Below are 16,710 nucleotides of genomic sequence, written 5' to 3' on the forward strand. Positions count from 1 at the left end.
TCTACCACTCGCTCTGTTGCTTGCATTATGGCAAAGGATGCCTCCTGTTCTAGCCTGATGTCTAAGCCCTTTGGTTTGGACACTCCTAGGCTATACATCAGAGAGAGCAATGGCACCCCACTCTAGTACTCTTGCCTGGAAAATCCCATGGACGGAGGAGCCTGGTAGGCTGCAGTCCACGGGGTAGCTAAGAGTCGGACACGACTGAACAACTTCACTTTGACTTTTCACTTTCATGCATTGGAGAAGGAAACGGCAACCCACTCCAGTATCCTTGCCTAGAGAATCCCGGGATGGGGGAGCCTGGGGGGCTGCCGTCTATGGGGATGCACAGGGTCGGACAGGACTGAAGCGACTTAGCAGCAGCAGCAGGCTATACATACACAGAGGCCTTCAGTCTGTGATGTGGTCACAAGAAAATATAATTCTGCTAAGACCGAGGCACCAGTCCCGGTCATCCATCAACCACTTCACATTACAACAAAATGAGAAGCTCATCAATTCACAAAGGTTCTATAAGCTTATATTAAAGGCATGATGGAAATTAAACAGCATCTTTAATCTACTGCAAATGTAAAATCCAGCAGGGAGAGAACAGGTGTAAACATTTCTGGCATACAATTCTGGAAGCACAATACAGGCAGCATTGTGTTGAAAGGCTCTTTGTCACAATAGATGGTACAATATGTTTTTTCCTGAGTATAGACTCAATAAATCAGAGGGAATGGCTGACCCTGAAGCAACATGAATTGCTCAGTGAGATTATTAAAGACCCAAATCATTAAGGACTCAGTTCGACAGTTGAAATTAAAAATGAATCTGTTCTGAAAATGCACCACATCAGACCTTTTTCTCATTTAGAGTCTGATATTATTTGTCAATGTAACTGCCTCTCTCTTAATCACATCTTCATGGTGGAAGATTTAGGCTCTGATTATGCTAAAAAAATGGAATTCTGTGTCATATTGACAACTGATTCTCAATGCTTCAAAAATTATTGGTAGAAGCAAAATAATTACTATTCAGGCTGGCAGTGAAAGATCCAGTGGCTGAAAGACCCAAAGGGTCTTAATGATCTGATAAGTGATTTACAATAAAGTCTTAAAACACTAGGGTTCCTTAATTAAAAAATATATATGGTTTAAGAAAAGAAATTCAAATAGTATAAAAGGGTATATATTAAAAATGTTTTCTTCCTATTCTAAATGCGAATGCTTTCCTCCAAAAATCAACTCTGAGCAGTTTTCTGAATATTCCTCTAAACACTCCCTGTATATATAAGCATACATGTGCCTGTATAACCTATATAACCTTATTTAAAAACACAGGTATGAATACATGCTACAGGGACTTCCTGGTGGTCCAGTGGTTAAGAACCCACACTTCCACTGCAGAGGGCTCAGGTTTGATCCCTGGTCAGGAAACTAAGATCCCACATGCGGTGTGGGGTGGCCAAAAGATTTGTTTGTTTGTTTTTTAAATGCACATAGTGCTTATCAAAACCACCCATATAAGCACTTAACCAAGTAACCTCATCCAGGGCATAACATTCCCATAGAAGTATATGGTGTAAATGGAACTTTCAATGCGGAAACAATGTTAATTTCTAGATGCAACTTGAGCATCTAGAAGCTTAGAATCAAGATGATCCTGTGCAACTATGTTGTTTTACTTACAGATGCCACTGCAGAGGTCTGCCTGTTACTCACTGTTACTTGCTGTACTCTAACCCAGAGAAACTGTTTCCTTCTCTGCACAGGATGCATCAACTCTCTGGGTCATATGCAGAGTGGGAGGGGTGCTATAGCTGGGAGACAGATGGAACAAAATAAAATACAAGTGAAAGGCCCTCAAACTCCTGCAAAACTTCCCTGAAGTATCCAAAATTCCTGCTACTGTCCACTTAGTTGTCCTCAAGGTACAAGTCCACCCACCTCCGGTCACTCATCTACCCTTAATCTCCCACGTTTCCACCATTCAGAAACGCCATCTCCTCTAACAAGCTGGGGATGACTGAGAACAGAAGATAGTGAGTCACCACGGAGAGGGGCTGGGAATGGCTTTTCTGAATATAAATATGCATAATTCAGTGGCTGGAAAACTATTCCTGGAATCAGATGATGAGCTGCTCAGGCTCTTCATAAGGCACCAGGGTCAATTTACTTAGTTAAGCAAACTGCTCTTGGGAAGGTAGATATTTGAGCAAAGTTAAACAGTTATTTAAACATTATTTTAGGACAATTCCATTATTTGTATGTACTTTAGTTTTTAGATACATGAATTAATAAATTCCAACTCTACTCAGGAATGGCTAAAAGATTTAGCCACCCCCTTCAAGGACCTTTATCAAGGGTTTATAAACTAAAATAGCCGGAGTCCTTTCTTCCAAATAACTTGGCATCAATCGGCAGGAAATGTTCTGGTTGGGACTGCTTCTGAAATGCTCACTTCCTCTGCATTGACCCCATATCTGACCCAACACACTTTCTCCCCCACTCCCCGTCCCCATCCCATCTGACCCTACGGAGATGCAGTTCAGCCAGATGTTACCAATCCATCAAAATCCCCTGCTGACTCAAGGAACTCCATTCATTCCAGGAGAAGGATGGTTTCTTAAAACTTTAAGATATTAGAAAACACTTCCGGCCGCATCCTAGCCCCTGAACGGGAGCCCCTCTGCCTACTCATAAGCCTTACAAATTGGGCTCTGGGCTCTGTGGTTAGTATACTAGTGATGTCTACGTATATCATGCTCTTGCAGACAAGAAATTCCCCTTCTTTAATGATGTGCTTTTCTTAGGCTTCACTGGTTTGTTTTAAAGGCACCAGATGTTACATCTGTATGCAATGCAACTTCATCCCTATGTTAGAGAGCACTCCTGCAACCACTATGAGTGGAAGCACCACGTGCAGCTGCCCTGAAATGTGTTCAATCGCACGTGTTTGTCACTACGGTGTCTGAATAAATGGTTACTGAGGGTGATGAAAAGAAAGGTATGTTGAATGCAAATGCATATGGACACGTTAGCTTATTAGGGTGTTATACCAAAAAAAATCCCTAGATTTCTAAATTCATTGGCTTAACAATCATTTTAAGAATAATGATTTACTTAATAATCATTAATAATCAGAAATAATTTATTCAATATCAATAATCAGAAAAATTTACTTAATAATTATGAACCTTTTAAGTTCCAGGCATTGGGATAAATCTTGAGAATGTACAAATAAGACAATGCTTCAAGGGAGCTTACAGTTAGAAGAGAGACATGTGTGAGCAAGTGAAGAGCAAAAAGAATGCAATGAAATCATTTATGGGACAGTGGGAAAAGACAGGAAGGACTGGTTTAATTCCTAGAGATAAGGCAGGTTAGAAAGAGAACTGCAGCAAGAACTACTGAATTACTTAGGAACTAACCAGCCTATTCAGAGAGTGAACGAAGCCACTGAAGTTAATAAAATCATACAATATCTGAATTTTTTATTTATGGACTGACAACTGGCTTACCACATTGGTATGTCGATGAAAAAGGATTTTGTTTAATAACTATCTTCAAAAAGAAACTCATTTCCAAAAAATAAAATAACATATCCACATATATTAATTAAAAAAAACTTCTTTCTGTTGACTATATGAATATCAGAAAATAACATAAGCAGAATAAATACATTTGGAATATAGTCACCTATTTTCATTAATTTTTAATTCATATCCCTCTTTAAATACACATCTAAAGAATTCACTTTTTCTAATGTGGACCTATTATTTAAAATTTTTCATAAAATTACTTATAATCTTCAAAGTTGTATTTTATAATCACTAAATTTGAAACTGTGAACACCCGTGGTGGATTCATGTCAATGTATGGCAAAACCAATACAATATTGTAAAGTAAAAACAAAAAAATGTGAACAACTTCAAGAGAATTTTTTCTATTAGCCATAATATTTTTAACTTAGAAAACACTCTTTATGTAACTGCTTCAATACCTAGTATATTCAAAGTAAGTCCTGCTAAACAAAAACATTCTAAATTGTAAATTTTAAGTCAAAATATATAAATACTTCAGCCCAAGTATTTTTATACAGTTACTGTCATTTTGCTACGTTTCTTGAACAAATACTATCTTTCTTTGATAAATACTACCCTCCTTTTGGAGAAGGAAATGGCAACCCACTCCAGTACCCGTGCCTGGAGAATCCCGTGGAGGGAGGAGCCTGGTAGGCTACAGGCCATGGGGTCGCAGAGTCGGACACGACTGAGCGACTTCACTTCACTTCACTTCACCCTCCTTTTAAAAGATAAACCCTGTCAAATTTGTCTCTGTTGATAATTTTTAAAATGTTTATCTATATGTGAAAGCTGTAAAACAGTCTTCCTGGTCTCAATCCATTGCAGTACAGATACAAAGTTACCCAATTAAAAATAGGAGTTCCACCAAGATGCTGCTCACAGATTCAGTTATTCCAAAGGACAATCACAAAATCCTGAAACTATGAGTTTGTATACATATATACAATGTATATGTATATGACATTACTTATATATGTATGAATACATATACATATGTGTATATATATAAGACTTTATTTGAGCTCTCATCATGTAATTTGTTCAGTTTCTTTCTTTCATAGGGATGTGATTTCAAGTTTTGCCTTCAATAACTGCAGTTTGCTAAAAATGTCAAAAGTTGTTATTGTTTTGCACTTGAATTGTTGAATACTTTGATGAAAGATTTCCAGCTGCTTTTTTAACTTATACAATCAAAATATGGGGGATTTGTTTACAAGAAGCTTGATATCACTTTAGTATCCTTGTATTGATTTACAAAGTACCATCCTTAAAGGCTCATACAGTTCTAATACCCAATCAATAGAGCAGGTAGCTTAGAAGAACAACGCATGTCTGGAGTGAGGGGAAAACAAGAGAACAGAAGCAGAATCTTGCCAGAATCACATAAAAAGAAAGCTGAGTGATGCTGGACTGGGCTGAGATTGGAGACCATTTAATTTTCAGCAGATCCAAGCCACCAGAATGTGTCCTAAATTCCAGTGGTACCCAGCAGCCCTCGTGTATGAGCAGAAGTCACACTGATGTCAAGTTTTGCATCTGCAAGATGGATACAGCAGGCAAGGAAGGAAGGATGCTGGCAGGGGAGTGACCATGGAGATACTGGAAGGGTGCAGAGGGAGGCATTGGGGGACCCCAATAATGCCAAAGAAGAGGCAAGAAATTTTTAAAATTGAGGGATTGTTGTCAGCTAGGCTGAGAACAGGTAGAAATTGATGTGTCAGACAACAAAGTATTCAATGTATAAAAGAAGGTGGGGCCAAACAGTACAAACTTCCAATTATAAAGAAGAAGGAGGGATGTAATTTACAACACGATAAATGTAAATAATACTGCTGTATATTACAAATGAGAGTTAAGAGAGTAAATCCTAAAAGTTCTCATCACAAGTACCTATATGAAATGATGCATATTTATCAAAGGTATTGTGATACCACTTCATGATGTAAATGAATCAAACCATTGTGCTGTATACCTTCAACTTACACAGCCCTGTATGTCAATTCTATCTCAATAAAACTGGAAGGAAAGAAAGAAGATGGGGGATAACAGAAACAAGGAAGGCTGGAAGAAAACAAAGCTTGAGAGTCTGAGCCTCAAAGAAGCAAGGATTTTGATTTCAAGATGTAAAGTTAATTATCCAGATCTAGCAGAATTCTAAATGCCTGCTTCCAGACAGCAACCAGAGAACCTCTCTACAACCCCCAGCCCCGCCCTGTAAAACATCGAATTTCCTCCACTAATCGGGGTTGCCAAACCAGCTTCATCATCAACCTGCCTTATCTATGAAGCCCCATGGATTCACAGAGACAGAACATGCTTTTCAAAATATCATCTTGGGAAATGGAGAGACTGGGCTAGCACATGCAGAAAACCAAACTACTGGATTTCTAATGTCTATGCTTGTTTCACACTGAGAAAATGGGTCAGCAAATGAAACAGACCACGGAACTTGAGACCTGAGACCTTCGGCTTGTCTGACACAAGAAAACAACGACAAGACTCTTTCACTTTACAGACAAACCAGGGAGGCCAAGTGCTGAGCCGTGACGGGACTCATCAGAGGCAGGAGATGGCCCGGCATCCATGGTTCCTTTCATCTGCAGCATCCTTATGTTAATTTCTTAAATAAACCCCATGAAGTGAAGTGAAAGTTATGTCCGACTCTTTGTGACCCCATGGACTATACAGTCTGTGGAATTTTCTAGGCCAGAATACGGGAGTGGGTAGCCTTTCCCTTCTCCAGGGGTTCTTCCCAACCCAGGGATCAAACCCAGATCTCCCATGTTGCAGGCGGATTCTTTACCAACTGAGCCACAAGGGAAGCCCAAACCCCATGAGATCACCCCAAAATCTCCTTCCAGATGCTGGACAAGATCTCCAATGGAACAGGAGGGAGTTTACACTGAATAGCCTCAACCTTCCCCATGAAATAATCTGAAAAAACCATTTGGATTTCCATGATCCCAAGGAAAGGGCAGTGATTCCCTCAAAAGGACAGAAGTTGGTGTTGAATTTGATTATTTCCAAGGTTACCTTGGGCTCCATCCCAGGACTTTATAATGTCTTTGCCGTGCAGGGACTCAGATGTAAATCGGCAATCCAGGACGCAGTCACTTAAAAGTGAATGTGCCGCAACACAAGTAAACTGTGGAGTGTTCTAGAACTCCCCGCTTCAGACCTCCTCCCTGCTACCCCTCCTCCTCCTGAATCCAGGCCCCACTCGACGTGCGCCCCAACTGGGGCCCTTCTGCTGAGCTGCTCACCTGCGCCCTGCCTCTCAGCGGCCTCTCAGGCCCCCTGACTGTCCCCTACTGTGGGGCGCACCTGCCCCACCCTCACCCTGCACCTGCGGTCATGCTACCGGAATGCTTTCTCTGACAGCCACATGCAGGGCTGGCCACAGCAAAGGCTATGCCAAATGCAAAATAAAACCAAATGTTTCTTGCTCAAAAACCAGGAAAACTTTTCCCCCCTTTCTTCTACTGTCTCTCACTCAACCTGTCATGGTGCTTTTTTCTTTTTTTATGTTATTTAACGTCATGCTCCTTCAGTCACGGGGATACTCACCTGTGGGGTGAGTGCAGACCCCACAGCACCTGCAGTTCGACTGCGGTGTGGACTGTAGACATCTGACCAGAACCCCCACCATGCCCAGATCCCCACAGGGTGGGAGCAGGGGAGAAGGTGGCAGGTGGGAAGACGACAGGAGGTAGAACTTGATACAAGCCGACGCTCCAAGTTCCTGGGACTTCACTTACAAAACACAAATTCAGAGTCAATCACTGCTATATTTAGAATGGATAACCAACAAGGACCTACTGTATAGCACAGGGAACTCTGCTCAGTGTTATGTGGCAGCCTGGATGGGAGGGGGATTTGGGGGAGAATGGATACATGTGTATGTATAGCTAAGTCCTTTGCTGTCCACCTGAAACTCACAACATTGTTAATCAGCTATATTCCAATACAAAATAAAAAGGTTTTATTTAAAAAAGAGAAAAAAAGAATTTTAAGATGGCAAGTACAAGATACTGAACTCCAAGTGTGGGGTCTTTTATGGGTGCAGGGCTCCATGAGCCACACCAGTGAAGTCAGGCTTGGCCATGCAGTTCATGACCTCACTTCCTTCAGGTCTCTGCTCAAATGTCACCTCTCAGAAAGCTCTCCCCTGACCATGTGTATAAAATAGCAAACCACTCACCCACCTTTCAGAATTTCACATCCTCTGACTCTCCTTTTCTCGATAGACCTTACCACTGCCTGGTAGATGGGAACTTGTTGATGAAGTGACCTGTGCATCTGTTGTCTGTCTCTCCTGCTATAATGTTTGCTCTGTTGAGGAAGGGAGTTCGTGGTGTTCATTGTTACATCTCCTGGGTTAATAAACCCAGACATATGGCAGGGGCTCCAGAAGCACCTGCTCAGTACATGAATGAATGGTTATTAAGCTGCACAATGACCACGACAGGTTGTAAATGTGCGTTTTAGGAATTTCAGGAAAGAGTGAGTCTTTGTGAGCTGGGGCCCGGGTACACAGCTTACATTCTAAAGAGGAATAATTTTATGACTGCTTTCTTCAAGGTTTGTGCAGAATTCTCTAAGGTCACAGAGAAGGCTCTAGTGGAGGTGACACCCTTGGGTGGAAAGTGATTAGGACTTAGCTTGATGGATGTGCTGGGCATAAGGGGGTTGTACTCCAGGCTGAAGGGCTGCTTTAAAAAAAAAAGAAGAAGCATTAAGCAGTCTGGGTGGGATATGAGGGTTTAGTCTGATGGCCCAAGAGAAAAGAGAGGGTCCAGATGCCTCAGAAGAGGAGAAAGAGCATTTAAAAACCTGGGAAGACATGAGAGAAACTCTGAGGCTAGGACATCCACATCCTACTTGCAGAGCATGAGAAAATTGGTTTGCTTGGAGTAGAGAGTCTGGTTCTTTTAATAAGTCATCAAATGGAATTGTAATTCAGGGGCATCTTATACTAGAATGTCTAATCTGATATATGCAATTTATTACAGAAATTTATTATATTAATTTATATGCATGCTTTTTATAAGCCTCAAATGTTTATCTACTAGAGAATTAGAAGCAATGAAATCTACAGAGATATCTCTATTTTTTATTTTATAAGCTCCAATTGCTGACTCTACACCATCACATGTATCCTTAAATCAAATAAATACGTGTACAATGTGTAAGTTAGTAAGTGGGTAATTTCTGAAATTGATGTTTTATATTCTATGGATGCCTCTACTTTTTATATATGTTTATGGATTCTCAAATTTGAATCCATATCAGTGACCAGATGCAATCTATCAAAATGTTTACAATTATTCTAAAATGTATATGGTAGTGGTAGTTTAGTCGCTAGGATTTTTAAATTGTGCATACTTTAAAGAACTCACTAGATTTCAGGGAAGTAGTTCAACTTTGTTCAAACTGGATAAAATGGGGTAAGATGGTGTTTGTGCTGTGCGTAACTGCTCAGTTGTATCTGACTTTAGTGACCCCGTGGACGGTAGCCCACTAGGTTCCTCTGTCCATGGGGATTCTCCAGGCAAGAACGCTGGAGTGGGTTGCCATGCCCTCCCCCAGGAATCGAACCCAAGTCTCCCACACTGCAGGCCGGATTCTTTACCATCTGAGCCACCAGGGAAGCCCAAGAACACTGGAGTGGGTAGCCTAGCAATTGAACCGGGGTCTCCTGCATTGCAGGCAGATTCTTTACTAGCTGAGCTACCAGGGAAGCCCAAGATGTTGTTTAGAATAAAATTACAATGTATCAAACATGATTGCCTTAAAACATGATTATAAAGTCAAACTGTTATACGAGACAATGAAGGACATTCTATGTTGATAAAAGGATCCATTCAACAAGAATGTCAGAGGTCCAAAACACATGGAGCAAGCATCAGAAGGACTGAAGAGAAAAGCAGCTCTATAAGACTAGAAGGAGACTTCAATGTACTGCTGCTGCTGCTAAGTCGCTTCAGTCGTGTCCAACTCTGTGCGACCCCAGAGACGGCAGCCCACCAGGCTCTCCGTCCCTGGGATTCTCCAGGCAAGAACACTGGAGTGGGTTGCCATTTCCTTCTCCGATGCATGAAAGTGAAAAGTGAAAGGGAAGTCGCTCAGTCGTGTCTGACTCCTAGCGACCTCATGGACTGCAGCCTACCAGGCCCCTCCGTCCATGGGATTTTCCAGGCAGGAGTACTCTCCATAATAAACGGAACAGTCAAACAGCATATCAATAAGGAAAAAGAGGCTTTGAACATCACTACAACCCACCTGAACCCAAGAGACATACACAGACTATACCACCCAGCAACAGTACATGCACATTTTTGTCAACAGTCTTATGGACTCTGTGGGAGAGGGAGAGGGTGGGAAGATTTGGGAGAATGACATTGAAACATGTAAAATATCATATAAGAAACGAGTCGCCAGTCCAGTTTCGATGCACGATACTGGATGCTTGGGGCTGGTGCACTGGGACGACCCAGAGGGATGGTATGGGGAGGGAGAAGGGAGGAGGGTTCGGGATGGGGAACACATGTATACCTGTGGCGGATTCATTTTGATATTTGGCAAAACTAATACAATTATGTTCAGTTTAAAAATAAAACAAAATTAAAAAAAAAAGTTCAGATGGAACATTCTCCAGGATACATTAAGAAACAAAACACAAAAAATTAAATTTTAAAAGAATGAAGTCATACAAAGTTTCTTTTATGATCACAAGGGAAGGAAACTAGAAATCAACAGCAGAAGGAAAGCTGGACATAATTCATAAATATGTAGAAATTAAACAACACACCAAGTCAAAGAAGAAATCACAAGGGAAAGGAGAAACTATCTTGAGACAAGTGAAAATGGAAACACAATATACCAAAAATAGGATTCAGCAAAAGCACAGCTAAGAGGAAAATTTATAGCTGTAAATGCTTACTTTAAAAAAAAAAATCTTAAAAGATCTAAAAAATGTGATTGTATTTTGGCAATTTCAGTTGAACCTAGTGAAACTGGTCCATGATTATACTGGATCTCGGCGTTTTTCTTTTCTTTTCCTTCTTAATTCTCTAAACTCTTTAACTCTCAGTAGGTTTTTCAGTGGCAGGAAAGACAATAAAGCCATATTAAGTAATTAGCCTAGAAGATGACAGAGTAGCAGCAGCTGCAGTATTGGGTTTGTCTCTGCCAACGTCTCCAGCCATATCTCCCACCAAGAGGACATACCATCCCCAATCCCAGCCAGACTGAAACCCCACAGGACTAAAACCACATACAGCTTGAGCCCCAAAGATATGTCCCTACAGACTGAGCACATTACAGAAGGCCCCTTTCACAGACCGAACCTTCCACGGATTGAACATACGACAGACTGCATCCCCCATAAACTGAAACCCTTAAAGAACAGACTGCCACAGACCGGACCCCCTTCATTCTAAACCCTTCAAAGACTGGACCCCCCACACACTGGCCCCTCACAGACTAAACCTCTCACAAACTGAACACATCAAAGACTGAATCCCCCATAGGCCACACCCCTTGAAGAACAGACCCCCCTGTTGATTAGACTCCTGATATTCTAAACCCCTCACAGATTGGACTCCCACAGACAGGACCCCTCACAGACTAAACATCTCACAAACTGGACCCCCCACAGACTGAGCCCCTCACATCCTACCCAGGCTCCTTAAAGCCTCTCTGTGTACCAGCCTTTCGGCCTTGCATGTTATGATGGCTCCTCTGCAAAGAGAGCCTTAGATTCCCCCAACCACACCTCACGTGGGTCCCCCAGTCCCCCGCCCACCCACCCAATACTGAACAGAAGTCACAGGTCCTCTGGGCTCTCAATTAGTGCCTGTTGTGAACAGAGATAAGACTTTGGTAATCTACATGTAAATATACTAAGGTGTCATAGTCAGAAGCACTTTTGTCTTCATGATTATGCTTGGCTACTTACAAAAGACTTTCTATTGGGAGTCATAATTTGTGTTCTAATTAAAACTGTTTCTGGGAACACACGGTATGAATTATGAATACAATACCCACATGAAGCTAACACCGACAACCCACAAACAAGGAACTATTCAAACAGCTTCGTACACCAGCTAATGAAGTAGATAAACCATATTTTCTCTTGGAAGCTGCATATATTTTTGTGTCTTGGACTGCTCAGGAATCAAATTAACATTCTTTAAAGAATATGTGTTTAATCACTAGTTTTCAGGCTCAGCGGGTAACTAGCTGTACATATCTTAATGCTATCATGGAATAAAAGGAACATTATAAATATCTTTATCTTATGTGGTATATGCCAATGCAGAAAGTCACAATATTGATAAAACACATTCATTCATTTCTTCATTAATTGAAAAAATTATTTAAGAAAGAGACATGATCATTGCTATGAATGAATTGAGATTGCTTTAGCATTTCCTGTGATATCATCTAATAAATTTTCCCCTCACAAACTACTACAAAATAGAGGGCATATTATAGTCAGCTAAGCTTTTATGAAATCCTAAGTAATACATTTTTCCAGGTTAACTGAACTACTCACATTAATATTACCTATGAGATTCTTTCCTACAAAATGTCAACAGTATATTGTATTACAATGATTACGTGTATCCACTGGGTCACCCTCTGGCTTGGATGAAGGATCCAGCATTTCTGCTCAGGTTCTTCATGTAAAATTGGGATAAGAGTTGCTCCTTGGGGTAAGAATTAAATGAGTGAATAAATGTTAACCACTTTTCCTTTTATATGTGATCATTAATGGAACAAATATTTGGTAAGTGCCTACCATAGGGGGCAAGCACGTTTCTAAACAGAGAACAAAACGGAGGGACATTTTCTGACGGTGGTATAGAGAAAAATCCAGCTGGGAAGAAGACAGGGAATGAATGAACATGTGGCAGGAGATGGGAGGAGAGATGCTGTTTCACAGGGCAGCTAGGGAACAACTCACTGGAAAAGTGACATTTGGTAGAAATTCTAATATTTCTAGTATTCCCACGGCAGCATGAAGAGACAGAGTTCCAAGCAGAACAAAGGTCCACTGGGCCGCAAGCACGGTGCGTTTGAGGAACAGCAACGTGAATGAAACAATGCAGCTGAATGAGGTAATGAGAGAGGAGTGGGAGAGATGAGGTCAGGGAGGTGACCAGGGGGTCTGGACACGGGAGGTCCTGGCAACCGCTTCAAGGACTCGGTCTCAGGACCTTCCCTGGCAAGGCAGTGGTCGAGACTCCGTGCTTCCACTGCTGGGGCTCTGGGTTCTGAAATGGGAAGGCAGTGGGAGTTCTCCACAGAGTCATGACAAGGTCTGGCTAACACGCTGAGAGAGAACAGTGCAGCCGGGCAAGGCTGCGGGAGGAAAGAGGAGTTTCATTCATGGTGGTGATGATGGTGAGAAAGCGGCTGAATCCTCAGGATAGTCTCGAGGGGGTAACCGCAGGGTGTGCCGACGGATGGGATTGTGGGGCATGAGAGAATAAAAGATGAGTCAGGGAGGACTCGGCTTTTGGCCTGAGCAATTGGAAGAAAGGAGTTTACCACTTGCTGAGATGAGACCGACAGCAGGAGAAGCAGATTCTGTGGAACGTTCAGGAGTTTATTTCAAATCTCATGAGTGAGTAATACTCATGACACGGCCAAGTGGAGCCACTGAGCAGACAGTTGGATATACAGCCTGGAAAGGTCTAGACTGAGGATATAAATTCAGGAGTTACCCACATATAGACATTGAAGCCTAACTGAAAATATGATATAATTCAACTCAATACGAGGTATAATCTCATTCTTTAAAAAGTATTCTGATTTGTCCTTTGAATTTTATCAGCCTGAAGTGTATTTTGCATCCTAAGTTGTTACAGATGTGGAAGGGGAGGAGTTGAGGGTGGTCTTTTATCATCTCCAGGTATGTGGGCTAATATTCCACAAAGTCAGGCCAGAAATAAAGTTGAAACAAACTGACTTTTCTTCTATAATTTACCCCAGTGTCATTTTGACCTCACACCATCTAAACGAAGAATGTTCCAAAAAGAACTATTCATTATGCTGTACACCTAAAATGAATACAAAGTTATAAGCCAATTATCTCTCAATAATCACAAAAAGAACTAAAACAGAGAAGCAAGTTCCAGAAAATAGCATTCTGAAAAAAAAGATATTTGTCCCAAAACCCAAATAAAATTGAAATATAGACCTCTATAAACAATCTAGTCTCTTTTGCTGCAACAGCAATGGAACAAGTATGCTACATACTCAGAGTTGAAACAGCAATTAGCTAAGTAATAAAATTAGGGGGCTGAGCATCCTCTATAATATCTGAGTGTCAGTGACCACGATGATGTTTCCCAGGAAACCAGAAATCTCCCAGTAACAAATATGGTGAAATATAGCTCCCCTCAAATGCTGTGTTCTAGATCAGCCTCGAGTACTTAGAAAATAAGGACTTTCTAAACTCTTCAAAAACAAACAAACAAACAAACCCAAACCTCCTTCCGCTGATCTAAGCAGAAAAGACACGGGGGTCTTGGGGACAAAAACTATTGAGGCTTATCAATAAAAACTAAAACACAACAACAAAAAACAATAAAGCCCACAAAATCCTCAGCCTGACCAAAGATTTTCCCAGGACTGTATTCTGATAGATCAAAGCTTTTCTGTCATTGCTTTTTCCCTTCTTGCCTTCCTTCCTCTCTCCCTCGTTTCTTTCTTTTTTGTCACTGCTTTAAAGAAACATCACTGGTTTAGATAAAAAATGGAGAAGAGGAAGGAATAAGAAAGGTCAATCTCAATTTTTAAAATATCTGACATAAAATACTTTAAAGGAATATAATTACAACATTAAAATACACTTAATATTTAGGACTAAACTATCAACATTTTACCAAATGCAATTCCTTTGGGGACCAACCAGAATTAATGTGAATTGCAGATGACATGACTGTTTAGATAGAAAATATTAAGGAATCCACAAAACAACTACTACAACCTGTAAGTCAATCTAGCAAAGTTGTAGATTAATGTACAAAAATCAATTGTATTTTTATACAATTATACATACTACATATATAATAGCAGTGAGTCAATGGAAAAATGAAATAAACAAGAGGACTGAAAAGGGAAAATATTTCAGAATAAATTCAACAAAGACAATGGAAGATTTATACACTGACAATAACAAAGTAGTAAAAGCAATATTTCCAAGTTTGTTCCATTCTGGACGCTTTCATGCTCTCCTGCCAGCCCACCCTTATATACGCGCTTCTGCTCCTAAGTATATAACCAAGCTGCTTAGAAAGGCAGAATTCAAATGTACTTGAACTTTATCTCATAAAATTAAAGACCATCTGCAGAGACAGACTGATAAAATGATATAATTCCATAAAGAAATTAGTCTGCATTGAGGACCTATTATTTATAAGATTATTTCTCACACATTTTTTCTCTCTCAGTACTCACTATAGCCCTCTATGTAAACATATTATTATTATGTAAAATTTTTTCCAGTAAGGAAACGGAGACTGAGAAAGGCCCAGTTATTTGCCAAAATACACCCAGCTATTAAGAGGCAGAGCTGAGACACATATATTTGGGGTGCTTTCCACTTATTTAGTGACATTACCATAAACAGAGAATTTAAAGCAAGTGAATACATGTAGTTTTGGATTCAACTATCAATACTTTGGGGTTTTTTTTTTGTATCACCAATAAAGAAGCACACATTTAAATATAATACTGACATTTTGTGGGGCTTTTTCTTGTCACCAAAATGTCCTATTTTTCCCACAGGGCAGTCAGTTTTTGGTGGAAAGGTGATTCACCTGCTTCTTTAAGAGGTGGTTCTGTATAAAACAGAGTCCCACGAGCTTCTAGGAAGTACCTGAGACTTGGGGAGAACTAGAAATGTGCTGCTGCCTTTGCTGCTGCTGCTGCTGCTGCTGCTGCTAAGTCGCTTCAGTCGTTTCCGACTCTGTGCGACCCCATAGATGGCAGCCCACCAGGCTCCTCCATCCCTGGGATTCTCCAGGCAAGAACACTGGAGTGGGTTGCCGTTTCCTTCTCCAATGCATGAAAGTGAAAGTGAAGTCGCTCAGTTGTGTCCAACTCTTAGCGACCCCATGGACTGCAGCCCACCAGGCTCCTCTGTCCATGGGATTTTCCAGGCAAGAGTACTGGAGTGGGGTGCCATTGCCTTCTCTGAGAAATGTGCTAAATTTGCTAAATTATAAAACAAACAGAATAGCACAGAACTAGGAGAGCCCACACTTAGGATACTGAAAATTTAACATGGAGCCAGCAGTCATTGCCTACTGTATGGCAGACAGCACCACAAGAACTTGTAAAACTGCTTATCACCATCTCGGACTGTCTTTCGTCAGAGAAAAAACACCCACATGCTTCCAACCTAGACACTTTTAGAAGTATCTATACAAAAATCTCATAATCTACTAAAAATACTTCAAAATAATGAAATATTAAACAAATGCATTGATGAACAGCTGTTTGCATGTTAATACGATTCCAAGTTAATACACTGTTTAAACATTCATCAGGAAAAGGAAAATCGATTTAAAAAATAAACCGTAATGCCTGACCCTCAAATCTTCTACCTTTGGAAATCCAAAGTCTGAAAATCATTAATAAATAACAAAATAAATAACAAAATAACAAATATTTTGACCTTCAACAAAAATCCCCTTCGGTTATTAAGCTCAATCGTACGGTGTTTCAGAATTTACTCAAGTCGTGGTGAAAATGTAGCACTCTGATCCAGTTTCCATCACTTAATACTAACAAATTTAATCCTAGGATACTCCTACTAATTATATCACTTAGAAGAAAGCATTTGTGTAAGTGGGGAGGCTAATTTCATCTCACATTTAAAAAAAACAAATGTTCAAGTGAAGTCTCTACCTAGATTTTCAGCTTTCTTATTTCTTCCACCTTCTGGTAAGCTCCAGAGTTACTGGAATGCAGAAATATTCTAAAGGGGGACTATGTTAATGGCATAGTCTGACTCCAATTATATGTCTCTTGTGTCTGGCATGAATCTCATGCACTTTCATCTGCCAGCAGCAGAAGAGGAGAAGGGGAGGGACAGAACACAGAGCTGCCATCTGCTG

General features: G+C 40.6%; 1 protein-coding gene across 4 annotated transcripts in view; it reads right to left on the minus strand.

The window, feature by feature from the left end:
• Positions 1 to 16,710, minus strand: part of CAMK1D (calcium/calmodulin dependent protein kinase ID) — a 475,082-nt gene that overhangs the window by 136,436 nt on the left and 321,936 nt on the right. The window lies entirely within an intron of this gene.

Source organism: Bos indicus, chromosome 13 (assembly GCF_029378745.1).
Source record: "Bos indicus isolate NIAB-ARS_2022 breed Sahiwal x Tharparkar chromosome 13, NIAB-ARS_B.indTharparkar_mat_pri_1.0, whole genome shotgun sequence".
NCBI lineage: Eukaryota > Metazoa > Chordata > Mammalia > Artiodactyla > Bovidae > Bos > Bos indicus.